The sequence below is a fragment of the Thunnus maccoyii genome, chromosome 1 (assembly GCF_910596095.1).
Source record: "Thunnus maccoyii chromosome 1, fThuMac1.1, whole genome shotgun sequence".
NCBI lineage: Eukaryota > Metazoa > Chordata > Actinopteri > Scombriformes > Scombridae > Thunnus > Thunnus maccoyii.
In genome coordinates, this window is record NC_056533.1 from 30,216,997 (window position 1) to 30,235,970 (window position 18,974).

The 18,974-nt window shown below is 38.9% G+C and overlaps 1 protein-coding gene across 1 annotated transcript in view; it reads left to right on the forward strand.

Moving 5' to 3' along the window:
- LOC121899386 (transducin-like enhancer protein 3-B) overlaps positions 1–18,974 on the forward strand; it is a 121,149-nt gene that overhangs the window by 62,661 nt on the left and 39,514 nt on the right. The gene's annotated exons all lie outside the window — the stretch shown is intronic.

Sequence of the window (18,974 nt, forward strand, 5' to 3'; positions counted from 1 at the left end):
CACTGGCAATAAAATCTTTCAAAACTTTTATTTCAAGCTTGTTTGTCATTAACATTTCAGACTTCAACTTTTATTTTCCTTTGTTGTTAAAAGGCTCAGTTTGCAACATGTTTAACCATACTTTTTTTTGTTATATTCAAGTACATTATTAAAGCATTGGGATTTTTTTTTTTTACTACTGGTCTGACAGCAGAACAAGCTGTACACAGGGTAACACAACACTGACATTTGATCCATTGTTAACTGTTGAGAATATAGATTTGTGCAGCAGAGTTTGACTTATAGATGGAAAATGGGACTTTTGTGTGCTTCTCAGCTAATCAGGGTTCAGAATATTTTTTTTCCTGCTTTGTTTAAACACATTACTGATGTAAATACACCTTTAACAGCATCAGTTAACCTTAATAGCTTAGAGCAATAGCAAGTTACCATAGTAATGGTAGGGTTACATCACCATTTTGTTGGTTTCTTTATATTACAGTTTGCTTTATATTCACTGCACAATGTCCTCGAAAAAGCACCACATCATCAGTTAAGTATCCATCAAGTGAACATCAGCTGCCAGAGTCACAACCTCTGGATAAGGTTGTCGTACAAAGCAACAGTCCTTGGTTCACAGATAAAGGACGAATAACAGAAATTGAGTCTTACAGGCAGCTGTGCCAGCAGAGTATGGATTCATCGCTGTCTGGCTGACCTCATGGGCTACTTGCTGTTGATCGGTGATGCAGAAGGAGGGGCAGACGGAGGGTGGGCAGAGACCAGCACCCGAGTGGACCCCCGGGCCGCTCGATTGCTCAGCCAAGTCGAAAATGTGTTCTCAGATCTTTGCCTGACATGCTGTCCTGTGGGTTTAGGCCTCTGTGTGTGTGTGTGTGTGTGTGTGTGTGTGTGTGTGTGTGTGTGTGTGTGTGTGTGTGTGTGTGTGTGTGTGTGTGTGTGTGTGTGTGTGTGTGTGTGTGTGTGTGTGTGTGTGTGTGTGTGTGTGTGTGTGTCAAGGAGGAGAGGAAGCACTGTTTGGCAGGAATTCACACTGATCATCCTTGACTGGTGTGTTTGTGTGTGTGGTATAAAGGGCACGGAGGTGTGTTTGTATGAAGGAAGGGTTTTTTGCACAGGTCTGTTACAGGGTCATATGCCTTCTGTTTGCGGTTGATGTGTATGTTCATATTGTCAGAACATCAGTGTTTACTCATACAACTTTCAAAGCAGAGCTCATGTTTGCATGTGAAAATTCTACCCCAAAAACTGCTCCTCTTCAAATGGGCAATTATATAAATGAAATGTGTATGTGTGTGTGCCTAAATATGTGTGTGTTTGAGAGTCGAGAGAGGTGTGTGTGTATGTGTGTTTCATGTTGTAGTGGAGGCAGTGAAGCCATGATGCCTCCCTGGGCCTGTTTCCAACTGGAACACTGTGTCAGATTGAGCGACCTTCGGCTGACAGGCCTGGGAGTTCACTGGACCGTGTGTGTATGTGCATGCACCAGAATCTGTGATTGTATGGTCATGCATGTGTGCGATTGTGTGTGTGAATATGGGTGAATGCACGCATGTGTGACTGTGTCTGTACGTTTGAGTGTCACATGTCCATTTTGTGTTTGTGTGTGTGTGTTTGCAAATCTCCTGGGGTAGCAATCCATCTTGACAGTCTGTGTAGCCCCATCACATCACTGTCACGCCACTCTCTCACTTGGACGAGTGATGGAAGCAGTCCAGAGGGAGAGAGAGAGAGAGAGTGAATGACAGAGAGAATGACAGATCACATTGGACTCATCAGGAAAAAGTGCTGTGACACACACTCTTCTGCACGTAGAGAGAAGAGCTGAGCGTGCCAGTCAGGGCAAAACAAAACAAACTGAGTTAACTTCTCTCTGATCCATGGATATTTGCTTAATTGGAAAGTCTCCGCTCATTTGATTTCCTCAGAGGTAAACAGCGTGCAGCTTCGATTTCCACGGTTTTCAATGCGGACACAAGATGAACTTGTGCACGGAAGTGTTGAGAGCTTCCAGTTTCTGCAGAGACAAAACAAGTATTACGGACCACAGTCTTTATGTCCTCCATGGATACGGTATATGAAATGCTGTAGCTGCTTTATGTTAGATTTTATTTGGCATGGCAAGAAACTATAACACTTTGCAGCTCTGATTTTTAACAGTTTTCTGCTGGCTGTCGAATTAGCTTCAGGCTAACAGCATATAAATCATACAGACTGAAATATTGGATTTTTTTCTGTCTTGTTTTGTCTGTATTGTTTGTGAAACACCTACTTACAGTTTTATAGGCACTCACTATTCTTTTCACAAGGGCTTGATTTTTATATCTGAAATTATACTTCAGTTTGGTTGAAAATATTCACAAGAGAGGAACACTTTTACAGTACTTTTGGGCCACCTGATAACAGCTGCTCACATCATGGCTGTAACTCACAATAGGACCTGTGGTGATCTGGCCTTAAAGCTTATCATTCAGATATCAGGTGCTTCATGCAGCTGTCCAAGCTGATGAGTGGAAGCTCTTTTCTTCTTGAAGATGCTGCGTTAAAGTTCATCCAAGACATGTTCAATGGGAGTATGTAAGCCAGCTGGAACATGCAGCACCAGACACCGGTGCTGTATTTAAAGGAAACTACAATTTATTATGACTTGTTTTTTATTTTCATAGCTTTTCATTGGTTTTATGGGCTATGAGAACTCCAGATGTGGTGAGGTTGCAAATGGAACAACCAGCACTAGGGTCAGATGATCATACAGGTTTTAAGCAAGTCAGAAGTTTAGCTAGATTAGCTACTACTTGATTCAGAAGTAAAACCAAAAGTAGGCATACTCATAATAATCGCTAGTAATCCTTCGTTGCACAGGAAGGCGGTTCAAACTATGGCAAGTATAATAGGTTGAAGTTGAACCAGAAAGTCGGGCTGTAAACTGTGATTGATTTTTTTTTTTAACAGGGATAATTTGGATTGTTCATCTTTTCTTTTCTTTTCCAAATAATTAAAAAAAAATGTCTATAACGTATTTGGACCCATTTTTAGCGATGATGCTGCTTTCTGAGATCTCTGGGATTCATTACTGGTGAGTAGAGTATTAGTATAACTGATGGAACCAATGGCCGGAGCCACAAAAATAAAGCCCAAGTTGTAATAACCTCTAGATCTCCTTTAATAGTACAAAAAACGTATAGGTTAATAAGACTATGTTATTTTGCCTGTTGGTACTGAGTGGAAAAATCCTGGTACTTGTGACAACAGGAGTGATAAAAGGTTGTTTGTTGTAGATATACTGATGCTGAGAGTCAAAAATCTTCTACCAGACTTAATTCAGTTAAATAAAACAGTTATGCATGTGCTAAAGTATGACAAACCCATGCATGTTGACATTGTTTCCATTAATTTCAGTATTTAAATGTGTTTATAAAAGGGACTTATATCCCATTTGTTATTTTTCATCTTTGTTTTTTAATGTTTTATACATAATGTGTTAACACTTTACCTGTCTATGCATTTAAATGTGGTCCAAATGAATGAATACTTACTTATTTCAGGGACATTTGACAGATGTTTGTCTTTCACAGAGTAAAAGGTGAATGGTGGAGACATTAAAACAACAGACTATGAGAGAGGTTTTCTTAAAGTGAATATCAACAACTGACATTGCCATTCAACAATAGACATTTGCCACGGGAATATAAAATTAGTTGGGTCTTAAAGAAGTAATTCATGTGAAACGTTCAAAGAGAGGAGACTGGCATTGAGCTGAATACTCAATTTGTGACAGCGGTGAAGCTTACAATTCTCCATTTGACACTTTTTTCTACCATATTCTGCTACATTTTCATTTGTTAGAGATAGGCTTTAGCTATTTACCAGGAGTGAATGGCTTGTCCTTTGAAAGAGCAGCAGATAATTTCCTTTTTTAAGAGAGATGAATAAGTATAGAACTGCGATGTCACAGTGTAGGAAGATAGTTCGCAGAATAGTCTGTAGTGATAGTGATCATCTTTTCTGTAAAGATGATGCTGATGATGATTTTTTTCATGGGATTTCAGCTTCAATGGATAGTTCATACTGTAGAGAGAAAAGATAAGAGACTGTGACCTCTAGCCACGCTAGCAACATGGCTCTAATGATGGCAGTGTTGGTCAGTTGGCTGGTCTGAAATATCTCAACAATTATAAGATGGATTGCAATGATATTTTGTACAGATACTTATTGGTCCCCAGAGTCAAATCCTAATAACTTCGGTGCTTGCTTGACTTTTCACATTGTCCAGTAATTTGGTTAATTACCAAATACATGTAAAACTAATACATTCCCATCAGTCTCAGCTGTGCTTTTTAGTGTTAATTAGCAAATGTTTGCATGACAACACTCTAAACTAAGATGGTCAACATGGTGGACATTCTACATATTTAACATCAGCATCTTAGCTCAAAACATCTCTGTGTCTAAGTACAGCTTCACAGAGCCACAAGCTAACTACAGACTCTTGAAGCACCAGTACACTCTACCAAAACTGCTTTTTGGATAGTTCACAGCTTGGGAAACCCCCTCCCTCCATACCTTTCAGATGTCCGGGGGGGGGGGGGGCTGTATCCAAGAATTTCCCTTGAGTTCTCTTGTTTCATTCGTTACACAATTTCCGACATTTTTTGCATGTACAACCAAGTGCAACACTATAAATGCCTTCCAGGAGAGATGATCTGAAAATATGCACCGTTACCCCCTATTTGATTGTGGTTGTTTGGATTAAGTGTACACACATTTGCCTTCTGGCATGGTTGGACAACATATCATACAAACTAATTATTTTCTAGCATAACTGTAATCTTGGTCTGTTCCCAACAGCAGATAGAGAATGTAAAACAGTATGAAGTGGAGGCATTCCCTCGGCTCTTGTTGTTCCTTGAAATCAAGCAGGATTTGCTTGTTTGGTGAAATATTTGTGCTGATATTCTGTTCCACTTCTGTGCATTGTCTTTTTATGTAGGAGCCTCCAGACAGCTGTGAAACTATGGTGACACCTGTGCAGATCTCATTAAGATGTCCAGCGGGGAAGCTGTTCACTCAGCCTTGGCAACAGGGCTAAGTACTGTAGCTCTCAAAGGAAACCAAATTATAGTATTGGTGAGGACATCTGACGAGGGAGGTTAGCAACCTGCACTGCTTCAGTTCTCAGGAGCAGAAAGCCTGAACAGTTCTGCCACGCTGAGACTGTTTTCTCATCATTGCTTGGGACTTTCTGTCTCATAAATTGTCCATAAACTGCACATTCATTTGACGATATCCAGCCGCACTTTCTAATATGAAATCCTTGTATTATAGATTTAAGTTTATATTTCCCAAATGTGATGTTTGGCCCGGCCTGCACAGCACCGAGCCAGCAAATGTGATCTTAGGCCAATTTCAGAGTAATGATTTACAAAATTGCACAGGGTAAACTTTCATGACTTCATTTCCTCTCCTGGTGCGTTGTCACTCAGCTGTAAATGTAATCAGTTGCTTGTCCAATTATGTTGAGACCCAGCTTGTCAATGCTGTTTTGAAAAGCAGGACTGCGGTTAACTGAGACAGCGAGGAGACTCTTGGCTTGTTCACCTTGTCAGCTGCTGCTTTTAATCGAACTATCTTCTGAATAGTATCCAGATTGTGCCTGTAGTTCTTCATCCAGTCCTTTTATGTGTTGGCTGCTCTAGGCGCACGAGGAAAATCTCCTTGATACTCTTGGCTATTTCAACCTTTGCTCGAAATGTGGCGCACAGATGGTCAGTGTTGGCTGAGAACCAGGTTTGAAAGGTTCTTGTAGTTTTTTAACACTGAGGATGGTCCACAAGTTTAATTGAAATGCAAGAATTCAGATGAAGAAATGAAAATGTGTGGGAACACTGCGTGATGTCTTTTAAGTGCATCTTCATATACAGTAAATTAATCCCATTAGCTAGGGGACTAAATCTAAATTTTGTTTCCAGCTTTCTTTTAATCATAATTGCTTTTATTTGTTGGGTTTATGGCAGCATCATAGTAGGGCTGTTTTACAAAAATCTCATGGCACAAGCACATAATTAAAGCATTGTAGGGAGAGTGTTTTTGAGAACTTCATTAGCATAGACAAGCGAGAAAATTGCCATCACACGCAGTAATTTATTAGTTTCATTAATTTATGTTGATTTGCTTAATCACTCTCAGAGTGTGTCAGGCCCAGATCACATCAAGATGATGTTTACAGCCTCGGCACTCAGCAAAGCGAGGTGTTATAATACTGAAGTCGGTAATTAAACTAGAGTGCTGGATGTTTAATGGGGTTAAATTAGGAACAGGGAGGAACTGAAATCAATATTTCATCAATCAAGAATTGCTAGAGTATGCATCTTGTATTGATCAGAGCAAAGTCCTGCACATGTTAATGCCTGACACACTATCATTGTCTTTTGAACGGTTATGTGGGTGTGAGGGAAGACCTGTGGGGAATTGGCCTCTTCCTCTTCTTCATCAGGTTGAGCCACTGAATCCCATTTAATATTGATTGAATTTATTGCTCTTTTGTGTGTTAATGTTTCAACACATTCTGTCCTCCTATCAGTTTTCTCTTCCCACCCATGTTTGTCAATGTGATGGCTGGAGCAAGACTCGTTCTTAAAGACAGTAAAGAAGCATGGGTATTTTTAACAAGCCCCCCTGTGTCAGTTGCCAAGCATTGAAGGGCTTGTGTGAAGTCTTGTGCCTGGAGGGGTTTTTCGTTATGTCTCTGTGTGGCAAAAACAAGTAGAGGAACAACGGAGAAGCCAAAGGGGGATGTCTTTTTTTTTTTTTTTCCAGCAAGGCTGTGGAATTTACACTTCACAGTAGCGCCTCTAGAGACAGATAGCCTTTGTTTTTGCACCATAGGCAGATATGAGTTGGATCAGCATAAGCATATTGCTGCTGTTGTACCTTCAACTTACAGTATGCCACTAGAATTTTTGGTCCTCCTGACAACAGCTCAACAACAGCTCTGACATAATGAATACTTGTCTCTGGCATGTTCCAGCCTTCACATCCAGCTCCGGCCTAAAGCATGGCTCAGTTCATATGTAGCAATAGTAGAGCAAAGACTGTCTTTAGAAAGTTGGAGGGAAAATATTCCTCTTACAGCTCATAGCCATTTGTGCAACTGTAAAGGAATCAATACGTTATATTTTCAGTCTGAAGAAGGGCTGCAACCAATGATTATTTTCACCATTGATTGATGTGCCAAATACTTTTTCCATTAATCGTGCAGTCTATAAAATGTTTGAAAACATTGAAAAACAGCCCACCGCAATTTCCTTGAGTCTTACGAAGTCTTCAGATGTCTTCTTTCGTCCAAACAGCAATTCAAGCTCCAAACATATTCAGTTTACTGTCATTTAAGACAAAGAAAACCAGGAAAACATCACATTTAAGAAGCTGAAACCAGCAAATGTTCACCCTTAGAACCAAAAACTGATTTAAAAGATTAATCAGTTATATAAAATTGTTGTTAATTAACTAATCAAGTAATCAGCTAATCTTTTAGCTAAAAAACCTAAAGGAGGACATGTTGTGTCAGTGATTTCCAAACTTTTACAAATGATTAAAACATGTTTGACCTGCCACCGCTATGGTTAAGGTGTGGTTAAAGACTGGTCAAAAAACTACATGATTAGGGTTAGGGAAAGATTAAGGATTGAGTTAAAGTAACTGAAGGGTTTGGGTTATGGAATGATCGCCAGAGTAATTTGTCACTTGAACATAAACTTGTCGTTTTAAGGCATGTTTTCATTTTGCTTGTGCAGTGTCATTTAGCTGTCAGTGTTAAAACCTTGCTGTTTTACCAGGAGACCTCAGCCTTTTCGCCTCCTGGTGAAAGAACAACACAGTAATAACCTAATAGAAATAGGTCTCAGTTTACATATCATCAAATATATCTGTTTCTATGAACAGTATTAGGGTTTTAAAAATATAAATCTGAAACCAAAAACCATACTGGATTCAATTTAAAAGAAAATGTCGCAATCCTCATATTTATACACATACCCAGATATAATAGATCTCACAAATAAATGCCCCTGACAAATTTTTCATTATTTTATATGACTAATTCTGACATCCATGCTTTCATCCTGATTTTCTCGTTTGACAATAATAGAGTACTTAAATTTGGAGGGATCACCGAGACAAAAGCTTCCCCCTACACTGCTGATTCTCTTCTCGGTCTGAGCCGGTACAGCTTGTCTTCAGCTCTATCCGCCTACCTCAGACTCCCTCAGCTGGCTACTCACAGCTAGATCACAGTTCTTTAATCTCATTAACTGCTATCTTTGGGAGCACATCTAAATGACTTCAAGGCAGATGTGGTTTAGTACAGATCTAATTGTTGTTACCTCACTGACCCAGACTGCTCTCTTAGTCTGCGTAAAACAGCAAATCTTCACTCTTTGAGTGCAGCCTCTTTATTTAATCTTAAACTGTATCTTTTTGGATGTAGTGCTATATAACTACACATGTGTTTTATGTGGATCTTTATGAGCCATTTTATCCATGGTTTGTCTAAACTGAAATATTGCTAACAACTATGAGATGGATTGCCATGAAATTTTGTACAGACATCCATGGTTCCCAGATGATGTATCCTCATGACTTGTGATCTCCTGACATTTCTGCCGGCACTTTCATGAGGTTCATATTTGTGGTTTTGAGTAAAAAGTCTCGACAACTATTGAATGCATTTCCATTTAATTTGGTACAGAGATCAGCATTAAACACAGGATAAACTGTAATAATTTTGGTGATCCTCTGACTTTTCATGTAGCGCCATCATCAGGTCAAAACTTTTCTTCATTTGTCGACTAGTTTGTGTAATGTCCAGCAACCGTTTTATCTTTCATTGTCACGATCGTGAGGTCGACTGTAGAAATACAGCATTTACATTACAAATGAATCCACCAGCAATGTGCGCTTACATGTATGTGATTGGCCAATGCAGAATCTTGCTGGATGATGTTAGGTTGCATTGCGGTTTAAGTTTGAGCACTCTATGTACAGACTACAAATATTCAAATGAATGAGACACAGGACTAATGTCTGTCTGAACACATTAGTTTTTTTATTTGATATTTATAAAGACACTATATGCTCACATTGTAGTCATCTTGTAAATCTTAGAATAGCTTGTCTTCTACACATTATAAAGACATCAGCTCCCAAAGCCACTTTAAAACAGCCTGACCCTGGATGAGATGGTGTTCTGCGTGTGTGGTACTTTGAATGAGAGAACTGTCTGTTGTTTGAGAGGCACTTCAGCCAGTTTCTAAAACACATTTGTGAGTGATGCTACAAAGAGCATGAACTAAAGCACATGTAGGTGCTAAAGCTCCACATTGTGACCCCTGAGAGGCTGTTGATCACGTTTTGTAACAATCTCATCTTCTCAGGCCTGGAAGATGGAGCGGCTCAAGGAGTCGCTCTGTCATTCACTAACAACCACTTGAACCTCGCTACCAAGGAGACCCAGGTACTCCCCAAATCCCAATTAATGAGAGAAAGGCTTGAAGAGGGTGTTCTTGACTCTGGCTGTGACAGCTTAATTGTAATTTTGGCGAGGCCCCTCTGGCAACAATCTTCTCTACTTGACAGCTCTGTGCTCCTGATTGAACTGAAAGCCCTCTTTTGCATATTCATTTAGTTTCAACTGAATACAGTATAGTGGTGGAACATATGTCCACTGAGAGGATGTGTGTAGGCTATGCAGTCTTGTATTTGTAGGCAAGGAGCCATTACTACTCAACATGTTTCCTCTGTGGATGATTAGAGCTGCTGACAAACACATTTATACAAATATAGACAGCAGTGACATAAATGTAATGTTGCATTTTAGTCAAAACTTATTATTCCTCAGATCTGGACAGCAATATGTTTATGCTTTATAACGTACTTGAATGTGTATATTCCAATAATAAGCCAGTGTGCATGTGTTATTTTGTCAGATGATGTGCTAATAATAGCACACAAAGACATACACTACTCAAAAGATTTGGTGCATACTATCGGCCCACAACTTTGTTTTATCTGTCCACTTGTTTCATCGCTCTCATCAGCATTGTCTCCAGATAAAACCTTGATGCGCTACCTGCCCAGGACCGAATAGTTAGTTAGCAACTATCTGCTGGAGTGACTATTGTTCTTGCATTTATCAGGTGGATGGAAACATGACACCAAATGAATGCTAATGTTTCTCCCTATTGCTGGAGGTGTCAATACGCAAATGTTTGATAACATGTTCGTCATAATAACTTTGTAAGATATGTGTTTACAGTGTGCCAAAGAAATGCCGCCAAGTGGCCAAAAAAAGCAATGAATGCAGGTTTTATTATGACCGCAAAGAAAAACAATCATAAAACATTTAGCATGAAAGTTCATGCCTGGCCTTGGAAACAATAGTTTGACCAAACAACAACAACAACAAAATCAATGTCCACTTACTGGGGTGGGCTCCATAATCTGCTGAGGAAGGCAGTGAGATGCAGTTGAAAGCTCTAGAAAAAGCTAGTAAGTGGACCTAGAGCTAATTTCAAGTTTTAAAGACATTTTGTCATGCACTAATTACAATTTAATCAGTCAAAACTGATACATGTCTTTCTTTTCAATATCATATCAGAAACTAAATTACTGCTGGTGAAGAATTACATATGACTTTTTCTGTCTTCAAGATAAAAAAAAATATTTTGTCAAATTGAAATTGCATATTAAAAAGCGGAAATTCAACAATGGAATCAACAATTTCATTCTGGATATATACATCAGCAACAAATACACTTTGGATATATACACACCAAAAGCTGTACTTTTTACTTGACGCCCTTTAAGCAAACAAAATAAGGAAGCAAACAGAAGAGTTGACATGATAAGAGTTTTGGTGTAGACTTCACTAAATAAAGGGGTCTTATAGTAAGTCATAAATTAAAGACTGTGTGATCCACTAATATTGGCAGGGAGCCTTGTCAGAGAAGACCATGCCCCCATCTGCTTTTGAACATAGGAAGTGAACAAATAATAATACATCCAGTGAGAAGAGGCTTTAAGTAGGTTTATATGGAGTACATAAAATCAGTGATTGTAGTAAGGCCACATAATGCTTTGTGACTTTCATACATTCACTGGAAGTCTATAATAATGTGAATATATTTTCTGGTTCATCTGTATATTCAACCGTGTTGTAAAATTGGATAAAAACAGCAAATGAAGTCGTCAGCACTCGCAAAGAAGTACGTAACACTTGTAATAATGCACAGCAGCAGAAACTGCTTGCTGCTAACTTAGATATTGTGGATTAAAGAAGTGGTAGGTGTTGAATGTGCATGAATAGTTGTAGTGTGTATATAAATATGGCAGACTATGAGCAGCTCACTTTCCTTTGTGTCTTTTTTTACATGATTTGAAATTAGACTAAACACTTAAAGTCACAATACAATGTAGGCTAGTGAACATATTTGATGAAATTTACTGGGTAATAATGTAATTTTCTTGTAGTTGGAAGAATATTACAGTTTTTACTTACTCACAATGGGAAGCAGTGTGTTGATGATCTTAAACTCTGACTAATTTGCCATAATTTCATCTAGCGCACATTTTACATGTGCAAAGTCTGTTAACATAGTTGGTGTCTCTACAATCTGGTGGTACATTTGAAATATTTTCAGATTGTGCCAGCTTTCCTCATACTTTTGCTTTTTGTTATATATCTGGCTATAGTAGAGTTTCACCCAGCAGGCAGTGAGTGTCACAACTGGGATTACTTCTTTAGTAGAAAGTAGCTCCGATCAAAATTGTTGACAATGCAGTCTGTAGACGATTGGGATATTGTTTCTGGAAAGAGATGTTGCTGTTGAGGTTTTTGTTTTATGAGGTTTTTTTTTTATGTAATTTTGTTTATTTTAGTTTCAAGTAGCTAAAACTAATTCACATCTATCATATTGGGGTGCAGGTTGAAACCTAATGAAAAAGGCTAACAATAAGAAGCTGTTGGCTCTTTCCAGTGTTATAAAGTATCATATCACAAACAAATTCTTGGTATCAGAAAAAAAATGTCTTTAATCATTCCCACAATATTTTAGGACTGACTTCTTTATTGTGGGAAATTTAGTAATTTTGCTTAAAAGACTGTTGTTGCTCACAAGAACATGGCGTGGACACCTCTGTGCATCACTTCTACCACAGCCTCCATGTCTTCAGATCAACCTAAATGGACCATTACCATCAAACCGATGCATACAGGGATGAGACCGGTGCATGGTGCATTGTGCATTAAAAGTAGCCTTTTTAATGTTTGTGGGTGCATGTTCTTCCTTTTATTAAGTGCACTATATCTGGCACGATTCCTTGTCCTTATTAACATAATATTAGCTTTGAAAAGACTGGAGCTAAATGCATTTTTCTGCATGAATAATGTAAGTAAAGAGAGATGTCGTCTTCCATGTTCCTTTTCCACGCATCGTGCAGCCCTTCCTCTCCGAAGTAGATGTCCCTAAAAGCCTTCCCTGGGAGAGTGCAGTGAGGTGGACCGCGCAGCAGAACAAAAGGTTATTTTGTTGAAAGAGGCAGAGTGGTGACAAATTATGAACAACTCATTACACTGAGGTGGCACTTTGTAGAGCAGTGAAACACAATCAAACATGGAGGGTGGATCTCTGGGGGAATGTTGGACGGTGCTAATAGCTCTCTGTCAATGACAAAATGAATTACATTAGATTTCCCCAAAGACCAAAACCTCATTAATACTTTAGCGTGTTTCACGTTTTAGGATAATTTTAATGGTGTTTCTGCTCTGCAGGATACAGTAGTTTGAAACTTAAAAAAAACAAAAATACACAAGTGATAAAAGAAACTGGTGTGTGTTTTAGTGCCAAGTCTGTCCCCTATAAAAATATATTTATATACTACTTAATAGATTTGGCTGATACATTTTTTTTTAGGAAATCTATCTGCTATATGGATAATGTTCAAGTCCAGAGAGTGTTATTACGTTCTTGTACATAGTTTTTTGTGCACACAAAGCACTTTTACATCGGAGACCATAAGGTGCATCCTGCATCCTCCATGTGGTCAGACACTTTGGTTAAGGTTATGAAAAGATAAAGGTTGTGGTCAAATATTAAAGAAGTTAACATGTCCTTTCTTGTGTCACCTCAACCAAGTATATTGAGTTGCCTAAACATAACTATAAAAACTTTTATCATCTTTTAGTTGTCTTTGGTGGATATTATGGAGAAAACAAACGGAAGACATTGTATTCATATGTTCATTAAATGTTTCCTTATTATGTTGATTAAAACATAATTCTGGAGCATTACGTTTTCTTTAAAAAGTATTTGCTCTTGCAAATTAGTAGTTAATAAACTTAACTGGCTTGGTCCCAAGGTTGGAAAAACTTTGCCTACCAGCACCTTTAAAGCTCACAAACGAATGTTTAATGAATGTTTATTTAATATGTGGAGTCTTGTGGCTATCGAGAGGTAATCAGTCAGGAGTTTCCAGCTGTTTAGTCTTAACTGCCTGTTGGTGGCAGCTTCACATTTAGTGTATATTGATATTGATTTTCTCGTGTAACTCTCAGCAAGAAAGTGTACAAGGGTATTTATTCTTCTTTTAAAACACTATGCTGCACTATCTGCACTATCTAGTCTGGTAGAGCTCAATGGACATTTGAAAATAATTTAGTTTTGTTTGTTGGGTTTAAAATTCATCGAGTTGGTACGAGTTTACAAAGGGTTGAACTGCTGCATCCTTCAGTTCCTGATGTACTGATAAGATCAGTGGAAGTTTGTCAATTCACTGAGGGATTGGACCTGCAGTGCCAGAGAAGACAAAGAAAAATACATTTTGACAGAAACGATAAATAAATAATAAATGTGGATTTAAGTGTTTCCTCTATTAAACACTAAGGAACTTGATTAGTAAGATATTATTCAGTATAATTAAGCAGTAACATAAAATTTTGCATTTAGGATCGGCGCTTCCTAGTCATCTCATAGTGTTGTGGTGTTTGTAGTGAGAGTAACCAGAGGAAAGATGACAAACAGCCAAGAAAACAATGGAAAAAAAACTGTAACCATGGAAGAGTGGTGACACAAGTCCGCTCTGTCATGGAGCTTAATCATTTAGTTTTCAGTTTCCTCTTGTAAGGCTGTGGGGTGAAGCGGTCTAACCCTTCTTTAGACCCTGGATAGAGTTATCAGCTGTTTGGATGCTATGGTGTTAAAGAGAACCACTGTGTGGGCCAGCACATGTTTCCCTGGTGGCATCATCAAATCCCCACGGCTGGACTCCCCACTTTGCTTAATATCCCTTGTCAACAACTGCTTTGGGTTCAGTTCTCACCACTGGTATTCTAATCAGTCACTATTATGGGCTAAACAGCTACACTGGCCCTGAGGCCCGCTGCTGGGCATGTTTGGATGTGTTTGGAAATGTGCCTGCATTGCGATGTCCTGCCAGCATGGAGGCAGCACGGTTTGATAGACCTTTGATGAACACACACACACATATACACACAGAGATATAAACAGACATGACTGTGGGTGAAAACAAACACACACTTCTTTGAGACAATAGGGAGCCCGGAATTAATTAAAAATTGATCAATTTTATGTCTTCTTTTAAAACATGACAAGTAATATCACCTTGTACTTGCTGGCTTTACTTTAAAGAAGCCCAAACACGCACATGTATGCATGCATGAACATACAAATCCACACTACTGTCTCATGATAATTCTGGGCTGTTGAACACATTAGAGTTGCCACCACATGAGTGACAGAGCCGCTCTCTTCATCCAAGCGAGAGCCGAAAGACGGAAAGTGATGGGCAGTGGGCAACTTGCCAGCCCCAGTGATAAGTGGACCACTGCAGAGCTCTGAGTGTGGAGAAACCAGATAGCAGGAGGGCAGCACTCAGCATGTTAGAGGTGAGGGACAGAAGGAGGGAGGGCATAACACTGACAACAGCATTGCTTTTAAGTGGACGGCTTGAAGATATTAACACGAGACGTTGTTTGCCCGTGTGTGTGTGCGTGTTGTGTGCTAAGTTAATGACACATCAAGCAGAAGTGGTGCTGAGAGGAAATCTAACTAGACCAGCGAGTGAAGGGGAAACTCCATCACAAAGTCCCATGCTTCCTTTTACACTGCATGAGCTCTTTTGTTTCAAATCCGGTGAAGTGTCTCAGAAAACAAAAAAGTTACGTTAGCAACTGACAGTCCTTGTTTTCGTGATCAGTGTATTTATCTCACAGTAACTTTCTGTTTTATTTTGTAACCCACGCAACATCTTTAAAACCGCTGTTGCTTTGATTGATAAGACCTTAGAAACATGCTGCGGTGCTTCCTTAATAGGTGTGAGAGGCTGCTAGCTCTCATTCTCACATTAACAAATATACAGACTGAATCTCAGCCTGGTTCCAGACCTCTGAATCACAGCACATATTTCAAAGTGATTCAAAGGTCTGGTATTCCTCTAAAGACTGGCTGTCAGAAAAAAAACAACTGAGCCAATCAGAGCATTTGTGCGGGACTAAAGTTGGCAGCCTGTTACAGTAAAACACTGGACTCAGTAGAGGGAACTCTTATTTCGTTTTGTGGGAATCCTCTAGTCTGCCATGTGTTTTATTTTTCTATACAAGTTTATATCAATTATCATCTCTGTTCTTAGTAGCTTCCTCCATTCTCTAACTTGAGCTAACATTTACGCTGGCTAATGCAACCTCTATATCGATTTAAAATTAATATCAGAGTGGCTGGATATGTCTATCACTAGTGATTGGTTATGACAAAATCAAATCTTTTCTCAACAAGAAGCCCCGAAATGCTGCTGCTTACTTTGGGACCCTGTGGTAAATTTACTCATGCTGCTGTGTAAGAATCATGTACGTATAACCAGGTTACTCATGTTCAATGCAATTATCGTGACACAATCCTAGACAAGACTCATAACCAGGGTGCGGATAATATTTTAGGTGTGTCCAAAACTCTAGTTATGTATTCAGAAAGTTAAACAATATGAAATAATGATTAACAATGATCTGTAATTAAAATGAATGAACAGGCATTGGCTATTAATACAGATGTTAGCTTTTGAAATGGCAGCTGTCTAAAACGCCTCACTGTGCTGAGTTACAACAACACTGACCGCTCGGAGCAGTGAGCGAGTGACCCACTGAGCCACAAAAAATATGAAAACAGCAGTCAGTAGTTTCAGTTTATTATATGACAGAGAGCAACAGTGAATGATGTGAGCGGTGCATATGTTTTGTGTCTATTTTAGTGAAATTTAACAGGTAAACACTCTTGTAAATTGCTACTGTTGGTTGAAAACAGTATTTTGTTAATGCTGAAGTTGGAGTTTCTGAGTAATCCGGTCTAGACTTTCCTGCAACAGATTCACACTGACTGATCCTCTCTATGGATATTATAGAAAATATTACAGGCAACTATACAACACAATACAGTACAGTACATACAGGGAATGAAAAGTTTATATTTTCTAAATGCAGAGCTACTCAGCTATAAAACATATCTAAATTGCTTCACTTCTTTTAACTCAGGTAATGACACTCACGCACAGATGATCCGAAACCTGGATAATGTAAGAATCACACAGGATTATGAATAACCAGATCATATGCCAAATATGATTAAAATTAGGATAAGACAGGGACTAGTCTTCATGTAAATGTTATAATTTACAATCTATATGATGTTGATGATACAGACCATAAGTTGAATAGTCTAAAGTTAAATTTCAAATAAAGTATTATAAAATTATTAAAAGTATTATGACAAGATCAGTCCCCTAAGGGGCGGCAGTGGATGCCTGACCATAGGACACCAAAATGTCCAAAAATAATCAAATTTCTGTTAACAATACCGTAAGTTGGGTGTGATTACAATAGTGATACTTCCCCATTCCAGTCATTCCAGTTCTTTGAAGACAATATGATAGGTTCTGAATTTATTGCAATGGGTGGAGCAGGGTAATTAGAGCTATTGATCTGGCTAAATGATAGCCTTCGCCTAGTGCTGAAGGGCATGTGCTCAGCAAGCCCCGGTGTTATCTGATGACCCGTGAAATCGATGGCCTGGCTGCAATCTCCCAGGTGATTTACCTCATTCCATTTATCTTACAAGGCTGAGTGGGTCCACATGCACAAAAACAGCACACACAAGGCCATGCACACTATTGCATACTCTCCATAAGCATGCATAAACGCTACACAATTCCTTCTGAAGTATACATGAGTGCAAACACCTCATCTTGCCTACAGTCCTAAGGGGCTGCATGTAGGGGCTTGTTCCCTTGGAAACCATATTTTTCTCAGCTTCATAATGAACTCAGTTCTCTGGTAGCCTGCCAAGTGACTGATGAAAAAAAGATCATTACATGGAGAAGACATTTGAAATGTCACTAAGATGTCAGGCTGCTCTCACATACTTGGTAGATCCTTTTTTCCTATTTTCTAATAGAAATTTTATGTTGTAACAAGACGGCATGCAGTTGAGCGAACAATCTCCAGTTTCCAGAGATTCAGCCCCTGCCACAGGTTTGTTTGTTTATTTTTTAAAATAATTTTTCTTCTTGTTTGATTTCATGAGTCAATGCAACAAGATATAAAAATCTTGAAACAGTGTCACCAAAATAAAAAAAATGACCTTTCATTAATCAGCTGACTTTGTAAGATATAATAAATGGATCTAAGAGATATAACAAATGAACAGACATGTATTACATGTATTATCGAGTTAAGGAGATAGGTGAGATAACGATGTCTTCATACAATTTTATCAGTAATGAGTTGACTCTTTAAGATATAACTGTGTCCAAAGTAAAGCAGCTATATTTAAAAAAAAAAATAAAAAAAAAGTCATGCACCGTCATTTGAGTCTTCAGGTTGTTTTCGTGAAGATCTCTGTCCAATTTAAATCAACAAAATATGTTGTTCTTTGACCTATTTTGGTCATCAAACAACAAAACTGCATCACAACCAACATCTGGTGAGGACTAGGACACGTGAATATACCGAACCAGTCCACAAACGGAAGCAGATGCACACAAGGTCCTGTTTATGCTACATTGAGTGTCCGCATAGGTCCTTGCGGCCACTAGAACGTGAAAACTATAAACTGTCTTTTTAATCTGCTGAGTCTCAGTTGGTCAAATCCCTGTTCAGTCCCCTCCTGCTGTCTGTGATCAGAGTGTTTTAAGCTGATCTCACGATTAACTGTTCTCATTTACATATTTTTCTATTTGTGTTTGTGTCGGATAACTGAACACGTATGAAATCAAAATTTCATCCTGGTCTATAAAAGCTACCTGTTAACCAGGCAGTCAGTCATTCAGGCGCTGTTCATTACTTTATGATTACAAAGTTAAATATATAAATACAGTGGAATCACACCAGCTGTGTTTTACGACCGGCTATATTGACATTTAAAACAACCTATTCTTAGACGTTATGCATGTTCTGCCAAGCCATAAAATATAAACTATCTGGTAGTCGTCTCTTCTCCAGCTAAGCCAGGCAGTATCCTTTTATTCACTGGTAGCAAGAGCAGTAGGGGAAGGGGCACTTAGCACCTCCCTGGGTATGTTATCATTCATTTGGTAGAGGCAAAGTGGGACTCGCCGTCGTCACTAGGTTCCCTTTCACTCTCCAGCTGAAGGACAGGATAAGGTCATTTTGCTGACCCGCTTTTTACAGCAGCCACTTGGACCATAATCACAAAAAATAACACCAGCCCACTAAAGAGCCTTACACTGGGCTGGCCTGTAGACCTGGTCACAATAAGTGCTGACTAAATGAGCTTATTAATCACAGGCAGCACCGGAGGCAGAGCCATTCTGAATTCATTAATACTCAGTCAGGCACTCTGGGAGAAAAAAAAGGGGCTCAATCATGTTTTCGGTATCAACGACTGTGAACTCAT